The sequence below is a fragment of the Phyllostomus discolor genome, chromosome 11 (assembly GCF_004126475.2).
Source record: "Phyllostomus discolor isolate MPI-MPIP mPhyDis1 chromosome 11, mPhyDis1.pri.v3, whole genome shotgun sequence".
Taxonomy (NCBI): Eukaryota; Metazoa; Chordata; class Mammalia; order Chiroptera; family Phyllostomidae; genus Phyllostomus; species Phyllostomus discolor.
Window position 1 is genome coordinate 72,313,271 of NC_040913.2, and position 17,244 is coordinate 72,330,514.

General features: G+C 45.7%; 1 protein-coding gene across 1 annotated transcript in view; it reads right to left on the reverse strand.

The window, feature by feature from the left end:
• Nucleotides 1-16,917, reverse strand: part of TACC1 (transforming acidic coiled-coil containing protein 1) — a 100,247-nt gene extending 83,330 nt beyond the window's left edge. Inside the window, exon 1 of the mRNA XM_036011582.1 lies at nt 16,588-16,917. The gene's annotated coding sequence lies outside the window, so the exon portion shown is untranslated. The remainder of the gene's footprint in view (nt 1-16,587) is intronic.
• Nucleotides 16,918-17,244: the final 327 nt, after the last annotated feature.

A 17,244-nucleotide genomic window follows, 5' to 3' on the forward strand; every position in this document is an offset into this window, starting at 1 on the left:
AAGTGGTGTCTGCAGTGTTCAAACCAGTTCTGTCTGGATTACAAAGTTGATGTTGAGCGTGGATTTTCCCCCCCAGCAATCATGGCAAATGAGTGTTACCCTTCAAAGCAGCTGCCTTGGGAAGCTACATTCTTATCTCAGAGCTGCCCGTTCTTTCTTGTTTTGGGAATTGTTGAAATGCCAAATTTACAATATAATTGGATTTACTACCAAAGAGCCACACATTGTTCTGGAAATTGGGTAATGTAAGTGCTCCAATGTTGTTCTCCTTTTTCAAAATCATTTTGGCTATTCTAGGTCCTTTGTCTTTCCCTATAACATTTAAAACGAACTTGGTAATTTCCTTTAGGGGAGGGGTCCACGGGGATTATTTTTGTAAGTTTTGGTCAATGGGATAAAAATAGACGTATCAAGTTCAACTCCCAGGAAGTATCATTAATGGGGAGTGAGGAGGTACCACAGTCTGACTGTTGGCGCCCCTCCAAATTTCGTGTGTTAAAATCCTAACTTGCACAGGGCCTTCGGGAGATGCCTAATTCACAAGGGCAGAACACTCATTAATGGGATGAATGTCTTTACAAAAGACACTCCAGAGAGATGAGATCCCTTGCCTTCTTCCATGTGAGGACAGAGAAGGCACTGGCTATGAACCAGGAAAATGACTTCACCCGAGTGCCACCATGCTAGTGCACTGTTGTTGGAATTCTAGGCTTCAAAACTGAGAGGAACAAATTTCTGGGCTTTAAAAATTATGTTTATTGATTTTAGAGAAAGGGGGAGAGAGAGACAGAAACATCAATGTAAGAAAGAAACATCTACCAGGGAGCATCCGGTATGCTCCCTGATCGGCACGAACCCACACCCCAGGCCTGTGCCCTGACCAGGAATTCAACCCCCAAGCTTTGGGGGTGCACAGGACAGTGCTCCAACCAACTGAGCTACACCAGCCAGGAATAAATTTCTGTGTTTTTTTAAAGCTACCCAGTTTGTAGTATGTTGTCGTAGAAGCCCAAATGGACTAAGACAGGAGGTGAGCCCTTTGGGGGCTCTTTGTTTTCCCTGCTGGATGGAATGCTGATGGGCTAGGCTGGATTCACGCAGCCGCGCTTAATCCTGAGACTGGAGGAGCCTGAGTCCATTACACCCGGGAGCCTTGAGCCTGCCCTGGATTGCCTACCTACAGATTTCATTTATGTGAGAAAAAAAATGAATAACTCATTGGTTAGCCACTAACAGTTTGGGCTTCTGTGAGACTCAGACAATGCAAATCCTAGTCAATATTCTGCTCACTAAATCGGGGAGAGAGTCCCATTACCTGTACCTGGAAGAACTGCATTACTGCCAGCAGTCACTCCATCTTACTCTATAGATAGAGAGTTATGTAAATACACCCTAATCCTAATACTGGCACACCTCATTTTATTGCATTGTGTTTTATTGCACTTCACAGATGCTGCATTTTCTACAAACTGAAGACTTATGGCCACCCCGAGTTGCACAAGTCAACTGGCACCATTTTCCCAACAGTGTTTTCTCACGTTATGGCTCTTTGGCGACTATCACAATGTTTCAGAGTTTTTCATAATTATTATACCTGTTGCAGTGACCTGTGATCACTGACTGTAGTTGTTTTGGGGCACTATGAACCATGCCCACATGCAATGGCAAACTAGATTGATAAATATTGTCTGTGTCCTGACTGCCCCGCTGGCTGGTCGTCCCTCCCCCTCTCTCCCTCCCTTCAGGCTTCCCTGTTCCCTGAGACACAATAATATTGAAATCAGGCCAATCAGTAACCCTACAATGGCCTCTAAGTGTTCAAGTGAAAGGATGAGCCATGTTTCTCACTTTAAAACAAAAGCTAGAAACGATTATATTTAGTGAGGAAAACATGTCAAAAGCTGTGACAGACCAAAAGCTAGGCCTCTTATCCCAAACAGTGAGCCAAGCTGTGCATGCAAAGGAAAAGTTCTTGGAGAAATTAAAAGTGCTTCTCCAGCAAACACATGAATGACAAACAAGTGAAACAGCCTTACTGCTGATGTGAAGAAAGTTTAGATGGTCTGGTTAGAAGATCAACCAGCCACCACATTCCCTTAAGCCAAAGCCTAATCCAGAGTGAGACCCTAACTCTGTTCAATTCCATGAAGGCTGAGAGAGGTGAGGAAGCTGCAAAAGAAAAATGTGAAGCTAGCAGAGGCTGTTCTGTGAGGTTTAAGGAAAGAAGCCATTTTCATAACATAAACGTGCAGGGTGAAGCAGCAAGTGCTGATACTGAGGCCGCAGCAAGCCACCCAGAAGATCCAGCTGAGACAGCTCGTGAAGGCAGCTACCCCACACGGCAGATGTTCGATGTAGACACAACTGTCCTGTGTTGGAAGAAGATGTCGTTTAGGACTTTCACAGCCAGAGAGATGTCAATGCCTGGCTTCAAAGCTTCAAAGGGCAGGCTAACGTTCCTTTTAGCAACTTGAAGCCGATGGATGCTAGGGCCCTTAAAAATTAGGCTAAATCCACTCTGCCTGTGCTCTGTAAGTGAAACAATAAGGCCTGGATGACATCTGTTTACAATGCGGTTTACTGAATCTTCTCAGCCCACTGCTGAGATTTACTGCTCAGAAAAAAGATTCGTTTCCAAATATTACTACTTATTGACAATATACTTGGTCACCCAGGAGCTCTGATAGAGAGGCACAGCAAGATTGATGTTGCTTTCCTGCCTGCAAACACAGCATTCATTCTGTAGCCCATAGATCAAAGAGTAATTCTGACTTTCAAGTATTACTATTGAAGAAGTACATTTCGTAAGGCTATGCCTGCCACACATAGAGTGATTCCTTTGATGGATGTTGACAAAGTTAACCCTTCTGGAAAGGATTCGCCATTCTAGGTGCCATTAAGAACGTTTGTGATTCATGGAAAGAGATCAAAATAGCAATGTTAGCAGAAGTTTGGGAGAAGGTGATTCCAACCCTCATGGATTACTCTGAGGGGTTCAGGACTTCAGGGGTTCAGTGGAGGAAGCAACTCCAGAGGTGGTTTCAATAGTGAGAGGACTAGAATTAGAAGTGGAGCCTGAAGAGGTAAATGAATTGCTGCGATCTTGTGATAAAACTTGAACACAGCGGTCCCCCAACATTTTTGGCACCGGGGACCAATTTCGTGGAAGACGATAAGCTCAGGCAGTAATGAGAAGCTTCGCTGGCTCACCCTCTGCTCACCTCCTGCCGTGCAGACTGGTTCCTAACAGGCCACAGACCTGTATGTCCCCGGCCTTGGGGTCAGGGACCCCTGTGTTAATGAATGAGGAGTTTCTTCTTATGAATGAGTTTAAAAAAAGGTGGTTTCTTGAGATGGAAACTACTCCTGGTAAAGATGCTGTGGAGGTTGTTGACATGACAACAGAGGATTGAGGATATCATATACACCTGTTGGTAAAGCAGCGGCAGGGTTTGAGGGTGCTGACTCCCGTTTTGAAGGACGTTCTGCTGTGCAGAAAATGCTACCAAGCAGCATCACGTGCTCAGGGAAATAGGCCATGAAAGGAAGAGTCACTCCATGCAGCAAACCTCATTGTTCTCTTTATTTGAAGAAATCGCCACAGCCACCCCAACCTTCAGCAACCACCACCCTGGTCAGCCAGCAGCTGCTAACATCAAGGCAAGACCTTTCCCACGAGCAAAATGGTTATGGCTTGTGGAAAGCTCAGCAAGCGTTTGGTTACGGTTAGCATTATCTAGCAGTCAAGTATTTTAAAATCAAGGCACATACATTGTTTTTTTAGAGATAATGTGATTGCACAATTAATAGACTATACTTTAGCCGTGATTGATGTGGCTCAGTGGATTGAGTGCCAGCCTACAAACCAAAGAGTTGGCAGTTCAATCCAGTCAGAGCACATGCCTGGGTTGCAGGCCAGGTCCCCAGTAGGGCGCGTGCAATAGGCAACTGCACGTTGATGTTTCTCTCACTCTTTTTCTCCTTCCCTTCCTCTATCTCTAAAAATCAATAAAATCTTTTTTAAAATAGACTATAGTTTAGTGTATGTATAACCTTTATATGCATTGGGAAACCAAAAAGATTGTGACTTGCTTTATTGTGATATTTGCTTTATTGTGGTGGTCTGGAACTGAACCCACATTATGTCCAAGGTATGCCTGTACTTCCTGAAATTTAGCTCTGGCTGAATCTGTCCATAAAACCTCCCCTCAGCCATCATTGCTAAGCAAAATCATGCATGCCCTATTCCAAATAAACTTCCTCCAACTAAACGTTTTCATTCTTTTATCCCTTAATGCTCTCCTGAGTGCTTCATTCATTCATTCACTCAATAAATGCATTTATAAATGCCTGCCCATATGACTGTCCACTTGAATTCATCATCGCAAAACTGTTGGATGAAGCGAGGGCTGCCTGAGGCCTGCTACCAGCCTCAAGATGACCGTCTTGCAAACCTATACCCTAATTCTGCCTCACATCATTATTTTGGCACTGCCTAAACATACGGAAAAAATCACAACTGAGAGGCTGGTTCCTAGAACAAAGCTGGAAAGGCTCCTAGAGGCCATCTAGTTCCACCTTCTTATATTTATATAAGTGAACCAAGGCCGTGACGCTGGAGACGTGCCCGAGGTTTCGGAGACCGCACCAAAGCTGGAGCCAGGGCTCAGATTTCCCCACTGCTGCCCAGTCCTTTGTTCTTCCCTCGGTCCTCATTTCCTTCATTCACACTTAACCCAGATACGAAGATTACGTATACGCGATTAGGAAATTTTTGTACATTATTTTAAAAACCATGCCAGTTATACTTGGTGTCAGAGAGAGAAATTCCCTTTGGTGATTTGTCTTTGAATTTATCCTCAATTTGCACAGAAGAGCGAACAGGTCAGCAACACTGGTCAGAACCTTTTCTTTCTCTGGCCTTGAAACCCTTGGGACCAGAGAAAATTAAGTCAGGTGAAAGTCACATGCTAATTTACAAGGCAGGTTTTCAGTGCAAGTTTCCAGGCAAATGCCTTTTGTCTAAAGGCTGATTCTCAGAAATTCCTCCGTAATTCCACCAGCGACACTGTGTGTGACTGTTCCCTAACACTTTGTGCCAGCAAAACTGAATTCTGCCAGAAAAGAAAGTCTTTGTTCCCTGTTTCAAGGTGATGCAACTGTCAACTCTAATAAGTTGGCAGTTTCCAGAAGAGAGCTTGTGCTTCTGACCTGTGACCTTGTTCTTCCACTGTGGGAACAGCTCCAAGTTCACGATTTCAATCTGTATTCTTGGGGAGTGGAATGCAAGCACTTAAAAAAAAAACTTCTTTCCTTTTTCATTTCATTTACTTGTCATTTCTATTCCTACATAGTGGTTCAGGGACAGTATACCCTTTGTGTGCTTTTTATTGATTTTTTTAAAAGCAGGCTATTTTTTCTGCCCTGGTGTTTTCAGAGACAGAAACAGCCTATAATTCAAACATCCTGGACTCAGTAACCCCAAGTGTCATCTTGGAATATTAACTCTTAGCACTTTTGGGGTCTCATGTCTCGTGCAGCTTTGGAGTAGTGACCCAGAGCGACCTTTGGGCATTTCAGCATGGACTCCAACCCCACTGTCTGGTCTTGGGGGTGGAAGGTAAGGAGAGTTCACCCACCAATACTTTATTTGTGCTCTCTGGCCCGGTAGGATCTGGCTTTAGCCACCCCACTGAGAAATGATGACGCAGACAGGAAAACCAGAAGGCTGGCAAGAGTCCTGAGGGCCTGGGTTCAAGGTGGGGTTTTAATTTGTGAAACTTTGATATTAAAATCAGTGTGCATGATCCACTGTCTAAAAATACCATGAATATAAAAAATACTACTGCTCTCTTGCTGGGCAGAACACACAGGGTCTGTGGAGTCAGAATGTGCTACCAAGAAAGAAATGAATGTTCAAAGAAAGTCTCTAAAGAGAGACAAAGCAAACACAAAAATTTCCTTAGGTTTAGAAGTAAAGACTGTCCTAAGAGGCCATGTGAAGACTCTAATGATGTATCTTAGGACATTGGGAGCCAGACAGAGCTGTCAAGTTTCAAGAATAAAACAGGCCTTTGACCTTAAGCAGGTAAAACAAGAGGAAGAGTGAGCACAGGCAGAGGAGAACGTCAGAACCACTCTTTCTTCAGAAAGTCTGAACAGTTTCCACCTTCCTGCAGACAGAGACCAGAACTGAACTGGAATGATTCTGCACCTGCAGGTGAGAATCCCAGGGCACCCATGGGCGTGGGAGTTGGGACAGAAGGAAATGGAACTATCATACCTTGCTAGGTGTGATACATGCAAAGGTCAGTAGCGAGTATTGTTTCGTTTTTTCCATGTTCCAGGGAGGGGGCAAATCCAATCAGGATTTGGTTTTTCAGCCCTCAACACACAAGCTTCTGGTCCATGTGCCACAATGAAAACTCCCTGAAGAAAGGAGGAAATCTGATCCTACTTGCAGGTCAGAGCAGGACATGAAATGGTCAGTGCGAGAAGGAAAGCAGAGGCCTGAGTGAGATGGAATGAACATAAGAAACGGAATACGTGGGTTGCTTGGATCAAACCTGGCCAAGTGACAGCCATGGGGCCCAAGAGCTGAAGGGGAGGGGCCAATGGGATCATCCATTCCCAAATCCCACCTGATGCAGGAATCCTTTACTCAGGATTCCTGACCAATGGTTGGCCAACTTGTGTTTGGAATTTTCAAAGATATTTCTGGCAGACACAGAGTTGCAGCACTCAGATCCCTCTCCACGAAAGGACTTAGCAACCCGGCTCCAAGGAATGTGGTTAGCTGAGCATCTCCAGCTGCTAGTGCCTTCAGGGTCTGCTTCTGCTTTTGAGCTGAGATCAGTCTTCTCTGGCAGTCCCCAGCCACTGGCTGAGCAAGGCAGTCGTGTGAAACGCCTGACTATTTCTGTCTAACATGGGACCCCTCTAATGGGCAGTCTTTGCTTTGGAGCTCCGCATTGGTCAGGCAGAGACTATTTCGCACCCACATCACACGTGAAGGCTCTCCTGCCCAAACTTGCTTTCGCCCCTTTTTCTTTCCCAGGTGTTATTCCTCCACAAACCTTGATATGTAGAGCACAGGGGTTATTTTTAGGGTGTGAAACTATCCTATATGATACCATAATGGTGGGAGCAGAACACTACCGATTTATCAAAACCCGTAGAACTTTACAGCACAAAGAGTGAACCTACTGTCTGCAAATTAAAGAAAAATCGTTTAAGAGATCAGAGGACCCCAGGATGGAATGCACGCCATGACAAAGCAATCCAACTGCATTGCAAATGTTTGAAACAGCATCACTGAAGGGGCTGACCTAGCCAGCTTTGGAGATGAGTGGCGTCTGCAGCACCAAGGGCAAAGGAAATTGTGCATAAGCATTAAATCTAGCTGATAAAGTCGGCTCCCATGGGAGTGCAGGTTAACAATTCTAATGCCACTATACGTGTATACTGAAATCGATGTAAATGGACAACAGATGGTGGGAGCCGGATTTCTCATTGCTGGGATGGGAACTTATAGATAAGGAAAGGGAGGTCTAGAAAGATCCATGTGTAATGAATTAGAGTTGGAAACATCAGCGTCAGTTCATGTTTTGCTTAATACAGAGTCAGACGGTCACATGTAGAAATAGTTATGAATGTGTGTATATACACAGGTTGGTAGACACACATGTATCTTCTTGCTCTATTAACTGAAAGGGACTAAAAGCAACAACTCCTCAGTGGCAACAAGCATCCCTGGCACCCAGATCTTGGTGTTCAATACTATTCTCTAATGAAAGGAGCCAAGGCTACTTAGAGAAATGGCTGATTCTAGCACTGGGGCGGGAAATACACAAAATGAGGCTTGAGCATTTTACATTGCCAGAATGTAAACAAGTGCACACACAAAAATAAAAAAGTAAAAAAGCCACACCAAAACCCACACTGATGGTAGTATGACAAAGGGACACAGAAGTCAATTGAAAGAGTTCCCAATGGCCAAAGCTGGGACAAATTGAACAATAAAATTAATAAATTAGTATTGGAATATAACCTTAAGTGTAAAACAAAATGCATGAGTCTCTACTATATAAATAAATAATTTAACAAATAAATAAATCAAGAGAAGAGACATATTCCATGAAGAAGAATTCCAGATAATTTATACAGATAGTCTACCCTCAACGAGGCAAATGCTTAACTCCCCACTCCCTTAGCATGAGCTGTGTGTGCACAGTAACTTCCTTCCAAAGCGTACTGCACGGGAAGGGGAAAAGGAGTGACTTTGCAGTGGAGAAGCCTTACGAACATCGCTTCAGTCAGGAGATCGAGGTTAACACCAACAGGGAGAAGTCATGCGGATAGCATGCACCCTTGATATAATGCCACGAAATGGCACTTGTCTTCTGTGACATTCCCAAGAGCGCACAATCCCAGTGTGCTCGTGAGAAAAACATAAGACAAATCCCACCTGAGAAACCTCCTACAAATACTGGATGAACAGATTGACAGTCCCCAAACCTTCAAGGCCATCAAAAAAAGAAAGAGAAAAAGAAGGGAAGGAAGGAGGGAAGGAAGGGAGGGAGGGAGGGAGGGAGGGAGGAAAGTCTGAGAAACTGTCAAGCCAAGAGTGACATAAAGAGTCATGTCTATAGATTTTTCTTTCTCTAATAAACAAAGACACATGTGTCAGTCAGGAGCCTGGCAGGAAACACTCTCCAACTGGAGAATGTGATAAAGGGACTGTTTACAAAGGTAGGTGTGAGTATTGTCTGAGAGACCTCAAGAGACAGCAGTTTTCCAGGCTACATAGTGAAGGATGCAGCCATGTGCAGAAGGCTGCCTGTTAGGAGTTGGGGTCTTCAGCCAGAGGACACAACCAGCCCGTGACAATCCAGCAGGAACAGCACAAGAAGAACAAATATCTTTGCATCCCTCTCCCCCTTCCCCCCTGATTTTCGGCTATGGCCTCCATTGGCTAAACCTAACCGGAACTCAATGCAAGACAGCCATTTAGATCAGCCTCCTGGACACAGAGGAGAGTGGAGAAGGGTGGAGAGTGGATTTAGAAGGCTAAATGGAAATACCAGCACCTACATCACTTCAATCCCCTTTCAAGACTAACCTCATAACAGATTGGTTTTGAGAGACAGAGGAGCCGCTGGGCCTCCGTTCTGTGGTGTTGAGGAAGTCACTACTTCTCTAAGTCTCATTCTCCTCATCTGTAAAATGAAGGGTTTGCACTAGGAAGTCTCTGAGATCCCTGCTGCACATGATTCTAGAAGCAATGAAATGCCTTACCAGGCCGCGGCTGATACGTGCCTAGAGCCCTGACAGCTGTTTATTTACTGAAGTGTATGCAGACCTCTTTTTTCCATGACGTGTCTCTACATCTGTGCCAGGCTGTGCAGTGCTTGTTGGTTAGTGAGCCGCTCCAAGGAAAGGAGCAGGCTTTGCTCACTGCTGTGTGCAGACACATCGCAGGCCTGCTGGTGGAGGAAACCTGAGTCTGGGAATCCAGACTGGGCTCTGGACAAACAACTGCAAGAGAGGAGGGGGTAGGCTGAAGGGCAAGCCACTCACCAACGTCAGGGTCAGCAGGCAGTGGGCATGCCTGCTTGCTCCTGAAGGAAACGTGAGGGGGCCTCCGGAGCTGGCAGCAGCTGATGCAGCCCCCAGGTTGGCCCAGCAACTCGACTGGCAGACCCAGCAACGTCTCGGCTGCCAGCAACCACGCAGATGGTAATAATTAGCCAGAAAGTCAAACTATGGAAAGTTCCAAGGGTCCAAGACAGCCTCTCACTGAACAATGAACACACAGGCCCTCCCCTGCTGCCTTGGGACGTTTTGTTCTGTATTGTGTCTGCTTTTTCAGCTACGGCCTGCTCCAGCCTCTTCAAAACACACTTTGAAAATAAGGATGAGGCTAAGGAAGGGAATACCCCTATTACCTTTCCAGGGCTGAGAGTGCAGAAGGTGTAAGCCCTCCACCCCTAACCCCATATATCTTGGGTGACCCGGGATACACAACAGATTCCCTCCCTTTTCCTAACCCCACCCACAGTCATTAAACCAGGACCCTGCATACCTACCGATGGGTCCCACATGACTACTGGTTTAAAGTGTGATTAAGGTCTCTAAGAAACACCTATGTTCCAAAATCCTTTAAAACTCTCCCAAAACCCTGGACAGATATATGCCAAAAAAATGAAACTAGACCATCTTATTATACCATATGCAAGAATAAACCCAAAATGGACTAAAGGCTGAAATGTAATACTCAAAACATAAAACTTCTGGGAAAAAAACATACATAGTAAAATCTTTTACATTTCTCTTAGCGATATTTTTCCTGACATATCTCCTTGGGCAAGGAAAACAACAAAATAATAAATGAATGGGACTACATCAAACTAAAAAGACCTTGCACAACAAAGGAAACCAGCGATGAAATGAAGGACAACCCACTAAATGGGGGGGATATCTGCCAACTATACATTCTATAAGGGGTCACTATCCAAAATTTATAAAGAACTCATACAACTCAACTGCCAAGAACCAAACAACTTAACTTAAAAATGAGCAGAGGACCTAAATAGATGCTTTTCCAAAGAGGACATACAGATGGTCAATAGACATATGAAAAGATGCTCCATATCACTCATCATCAGAGAAATGAAAAAACCACAACGAGATACCACTTCACACTGGTGAGAATGGCTACCATCAATAAATCAACAAACAACAAGTGCTGGTGAGGATGCATTGAAAGGGGAACCCTAGTGCACCATTGGTGGAAATCCAGACCGGTGCAACCACTATGGAAAACAGTATGAAGTTACTTCAAAAAATTAAAAATGAAACTGCCTTATGACCCAGTGATTCCACTTTTGTGTATTTATCTAAAGAAACCCAAAACACTAATTTGAAAGAATATATGCACCCCTATGTTCATTGCAGCACTGTTTACAACAGCCAATATGTGGAAGCAGCCCAAGTGCTCATCACTTGGGTGAGTGGATAAAAAAGCTGTGGTATACACACTCAATGGAATACTACTCAACCATGAAAAACAATGAAATCTTACTTTTTGTGACAGCGTGGACAGACCTAGAAGGTGTTACATTAAGTGAAATAAATCAGTCAGAGAAAGACAAATACCATATGATTTCAATTATATGTAAAATCTAAAGAACAAAATAAACAAAAACAGAAACAGACTCACAGATACAGAGAACAGACTGATGGTTGCCAAAGCGGAGGGGGTTTGAGAGGCTGGGTGAGAACAGTGAAGGGGTTAAGAAGCACAGTTTGGTAGCTACAGAACAGTCACGTGGATGTAAGTTACAGCATAGGATACATAGTCAATAATATTGTAATATCTATGTATGGTGTCAGCTGGGTGCTGGAAATGCCAGGGGGGACATTTTGTGAAGTATATGGCTGTTTAACCACTGTGCTACACAGCTGAAACATACACAAATTAGTACTGAATATAAACAATAATTGATAAATAAACCTTACATATTAAAAACCCTCCCCAAACTGCTGGTTTCTAAATTCTATTGTTGTTTCCAGCCCCAAATAAATAGATAAGTAAATAAGAAGAAGTGAAGAGAAAAGAAAAATTGATTCTTGTCGTGAGCACACGCAGCCTTGGGAAATGAGTGCTTTAAGGTTGTTCGGTGGGTTAAGGGCCTGAAGGCCTTCCGACAGATGAGGACGGAAGGGGAGTCTAGTGAGAGGCAGAGAAGGCGGGAGGGAAAGGGGCCTCCTGGGAAAAGCAAAGGACGAAGACAGGGCTCTGAGCACCTCGGAAGAACATCACACACGTCAACTGCTGCCTAGAGCTGGCCTGGTTGAGTGGGTGCTCTAAATGTTTTAAAACCTCAGAAAAGTGTCTCCTCTATCAAGTAACACAGGACAAGCTTTCAGTCTGGACTTTAGACCCTCAGAAAGGGGTTTGTCTCCCAGCTTTGGAGAGGTTAACAAGTTTATCCCTGTGGTGTGTGGCTAGGGGTACCTAGGAAGTCTCCTTTCTCCAAAATGCTTTTCCTCTTCACTATGACAGTGAAATCTAAGTCTCCCACTGGAGCTGCACCTGCATATCAATTCTCTTACAATCACTGTCCAATGGCCTGCTGAAAGTCAAGTGCAGGTCAGGGGAGGCTTGGATGAACAACTGACAGGAGTGCTTTTAGGTATGGGATGCTGGGGTTAGGGCCAGAGCGGAGCTCAGTGGAGGCCACTGCTGGGCCCTTCTCTGTGTTGTCAGAGACTGAGACTCCTTCAGAAGACGGGAGAGGAGTTCTGGAGACGGAGGGGGGGGGCCTCTGGGAGTGTGCCAGGAAAGGTAAAGATTGAGAAGACAACCTGCTTCACAGGTTCACCCACACCTTTTGCTTGCACAGGTGTAGTTGCCACTCTTCACATGAGGCCTGCTCCCCAAAGTGCCTGAGGGTGTTGTGCTCAGGCCCTGTGCTGGGAGTTACCGCTCCCTCCATCCCTTTTTTAAAAGATTTTATTTATTTATTTTTAGAGAGAGGAGAAGGGAGGGAGAAAGGGAAGGAGAAAATGGTTGCCTCTCAAGTGGCCCCCATTGGGGACCTGGCCGGCAACCCAGGTATATGCCCTGACTGGGAATCGAACTGGCGAGGCGACCCTTTGGTTCAAAGCCCACACTCAATCCACTGAGCTACACTAGCCAGGGCCCTCCATTCACTTCTAAATACAGGGGGGAACTCTTCAAACAAGCAGAAACGACTTATCTCGGTGGGTGGGGGGGAATTGATTTACTAGAACCATAGTGTCAGATTTAAACACCCACACGCAAACCAGACAGTCCTGAGTTAGAATCCCAGCCCCAGCACTTACCAGCTGTGAGATTTGGGGCATGTTATTTCCTTCTGTAGCCCTTCCTATCGTCATTTGTAAACTGGGGATAGCAATAGCTCTCACCTGATAGGTGGTCATGAGGATTGAAGGAATGAGATAATGCCTATCAAGCACTTAGCACAAAGCACAGCTCTTAGTAAGTGCTCAATGAATGTCAGTTACTAATTTGTTTCTTGCCCACTTTTACTCCCAGGAAAGGGATGTAACTATTTTTGAAATCACTGCAAATTTCATCAGGACTTGAGCTGTGCTCACAAGTTTGTTCTTTGAAAAAGCCACAGAATTCATTTGTAAATCATGATCTCCTTACTGTGTTTTTAATCAGCTTTATTTAGCTCTTAAATTTTATATCTCAGCTTGAAATCCTAAAATCGTCCTTCCAAAAACACAAGTGGTTCGGCCAAAGTCATTGAATCACTGACAAAAACAAGCACTAAAAAACTAACAATAGGTCTAATGGTTGGCACTAATTTCCATAACTACAAAGATCAATAAACTATACTTCATTTCATCAAAAGATCTAGTTTGGCAAATCTAACCCTAAAGATGTGTTGTTTCGGCTCGTCCTCTTTAATCCCTGGCAGAGCCTCTGAGCTCTTTCTCTCGGGTCCTAAACCATCTGTTGGGGATGCTGTGTTGCTCCTGGGCTGGGTGGGCACCACCCTCACAGCCACAGCTCACCGTTCAAACCACGGGTGCCCATTTTACCATCCCAGACACTAGTTACGTCTTATTTCCAGACCACCACCCAACTACCTTACCTAAAAGTAACCCGACCACCTCTTTTACATACAATAACATATTTACCAACTGCTCACTATGTGCTAGACACAGTTCCAAATGCTTTATGTGGACTAAGAGATCATAATATCTCTGTGAAATAGGTACTCTTATTTTCATCCCTCTACCTAGAATGTCGTGTTGGTTGCTTTTATAATATTCATAAGTCACGTGGCAGAGCTGGGAGTTGAACCGGGGCAGTCTGGCTCCAGAGCTGGCTCTTTGCCACAAAATCCTACAACCTCTCAGAGGAGAGGTCACGTTTATCCGAGTTGCAGCTTGGACAAGAACCCTGAGTCCGCGTTATCACAGAGGTGCCCTTCCTTCCAGGGAACATTCTGTCCCGGCCCTGTCAGTGTTCCTCCCAGCCTATTCTTGGGGGCATCCTTTGCCAAAAATATGAAAAAGCCGTACTCACAATATTCCTCTCACCTCTGCCACACGGGCTACGGAAATACTCAAGGCAGTTTGCTCAGACTCTGGGGATACAGCTTCGATCCCACCTTCACCAGCACTAACTGGCTGGGTGACCTTGAGCAAGTCGCTTAATGTCTCTACCTTTAGATTCCTCATCAGCAGCGTGGGCATCACGCCCAAGGCTGCCTTACAGGGCTTTTGTGGGGGGTGCATGACTGTGTGTCATGCGCTCAGCACAAGGTCTCAATAAAGAAGCTGTTATCTTTAAGGAAGATCTATAATAACTGAGATGATTATTGATCACACAGCCCATAGCTGTGAGAAGTGAGAAGGGCACACTCAGAAGAGACTCCGAGAGAGGCCAGGGTGTAATTAGCTCTCTGGGGGCCTGCCCCTCGTCTGCCGCTGCACGAGAGGGAGGGCTGCCTGAGACGGGACCACTCACCTCCTGAGCCGGGCAGCCCGCGCCTCCCCAGGGCAGGAGATGGTCATTAAGTAGGAGGCAGAAGAGGAGGGCCAGGCTAGAAATCCGCCTGTAAATGAGCTCTGTTCCATAAGCCATCATTTCAGTCTAGACAGAGCATTCCTTGTTCCAAGTCAGCAGTAGAAAGTTTTTCATAACTTTCAGCCCGGCACCCCACCGTATTAGTTAGGTAAAGACATAGCTGCTTTCTTGGGAATGAGGAAAGGTGGGTCCCACAGGCTCCTGGGTGAACTCCTCCCCAAAGGGGATCCTGTGCCCCTTCCAAAGAGCAATGGTGTTCTTACACTGCAGCTGGAGAAACATTTTCTAAGAGACACAATGTGCCTAAAACATGAACCCTGTCCTAGGGAGCTTAGAGTCTAGAGAGCTGGCAGCTGCAGTCTTGCTCTGGCTGGCACCTGAGCCCCGATGTGCCTGGTGGAGGGTACAATCCTAACGAGGCACTGTGGCTCCCCTGCAGAACCTGATTTTGGTGGTAAATGATCCCTCCATCCATAAGACACACTCCCAGGATTGGGGAGAGCATGCTTGCATTGTTCACCTGCTTCCAAAAAATATTCCTTTACAATGAATTTACCTTTCACAACACCTCCCTGAGGTGGGTTTATTACTATCCCATTTCCTAGATAAGGAAACTGAGGCTGAGACCACTGAACCTGTCCATAGTCACCCAGCTAGACAAGGCTGGAACTGCACTCCAGACTGGGGCTACTTCAGTTCAGATCCCTCCTCTGCCACTTACTAGTTGTGTCCCCTGCCTCGGTCTCCTCATCTGTGAGATGCGGCTGATGCTGCTGATACTTACCACCCTTAGAATGGTGCCTGGCGTACAACAAGTGCACAGCAAGAGTTCGTGGCTGCCTTGCGATCACCAACTAGTAAGTTATGACTAGTTTTGTTCAGTTCATTCCCCCCAGTTATTTAGCTTGTTAGAGAACAGTGCACAGCAGCATGTGGCTAAAGACAAAAATGTGTGGTTCAGAGAAACCAATACTGCAGAAGTGCAGAGAAAGGGCATTTGAAAGGCTTTGTGATCGCTTCATAAATTTTGGAGTACTCCTTGTGCAGAAACCATGCTAAGCCCTCTGAGTCACTCCAATGTCAGCACACGTGTTGCCAAAGGTAGCCTTTCAGTGATGACAGCTAGGAGCATGTCCCTAAGGAAGCCAAGGGCACACGCAGCTTTCTGGGCAAACCAGTTAGCTCTGTCACAGACAGCTAAGTCTCACACAGCACCTGGGCTCTGCCCATAAATGCACAGCTCTGGGGCTCAAGGTGCCACATGTCCTTGCCTAGAGGGCAGGCAACTCAAGGTGTGTGTCCCCATTCATGACGGTGGGTGGGAGAGAGGGAAGGAGAGAGCATCGGGAGAGCCACAAGAACACATGGTCCAGGTCCTGGGAAACAGCTCAACCGCAGTTCACCACAGCAAAAGTGCCTTTTCCTAGACTTTCCTTTTGGTCACTTGTCTCTGAAGGTATTCAGAGCTGAAAGTATTTATAAATGCTCCTTGACATTCCAGGGGAAAAGAGAAAAGAAAGGAAGGGAAGGGAAGGGAAGGGAAGGGAAGGGAAGGGAAGGGAAGGGAAGGGAAGGGAAGGGAAGGGAAGGGAAGGGAAGGGAAGGGAGAAAAAGAAAGAAAGGAAAGAAAAGAAAAGAGGAAAGGAAGGAAGGAAGAAAAGGATGGAGGGAGGGGGAGCGAGCAAGAGGAAGGAAGGAAAAAAGGATGGAAGAAAGGAAGGAAGAAAGAAAATCAGGAACTTCCCAGAATTCAGCCATAACACTTTTCACATCAGAACTCAAACCAAACGTGTGCTTCCAGGGACCCAGGAATTAAAGTTAAATTTGGAAAGATGGTAGGAAAAGAAGTGCCTGACCTTATCCCCTGAGTCCATCCACCCACAACACACACCATCCGTGAATACGCCCTCAGCCCGAAGCGTAGAGGACAAGCATCTCGTTTTGCTCAATACATGTCAAACGATCGCAAGAATGTCCAGTCCCTCAGCTCCTACCTCTTCGGCCGTGGTCCCAGGGTCGTTTCTCTCTGGCACCACCTGCTACAGATCCATCATCTCTCCTTGGGAAGCCGAGCCGCTGGTCAGGGAGGGGTTCCGAGGAAGGAAGGGGAGGGCAGGACTGAGATCAGCGACGTGGGGAGGGGACGGACTCTGAATCAAGCACTTGGTTACAGGGAAAAGGATGTTTTGCAATTTTGGGCTTTAATTTCCAGAAGCAGGACAGGAAATGTCCACTGGGGCTGGGAGCTCAAGAGAGAAACCGACTGTAGCCCGCTTGCAGAGGGGGGTCTTCGAGAGCTCCCTCTCCTGTGGCCCGTCTGGAATTTAAAGCTCTGTCTGAATCCTGGTGGCTTCCCCCCCCTCACTCTTTCCTCTGGCCCCTCTTTTTTTTTTCCCTTAATGGAATGTCAGTTTCATTCCTGACATGCTGGAAAAATTTTCCTCTGCCTAAACTTGGCTCAGAAACACCCCCTCCTTGTGAGAGAATTTCTCCTGTTACACAGTGCAGCTTTTTTTTTTTCCCTAACAGAGCTATTTGTTTGGCCAACTTTTGTGCTAGGGACATTTTTTATGGATGGTCCCTCCCACATGAACCTCTGAATTCTAAGAAATATACACACCCATATCCCTCTTGACTGTTCCCCCCCTTCT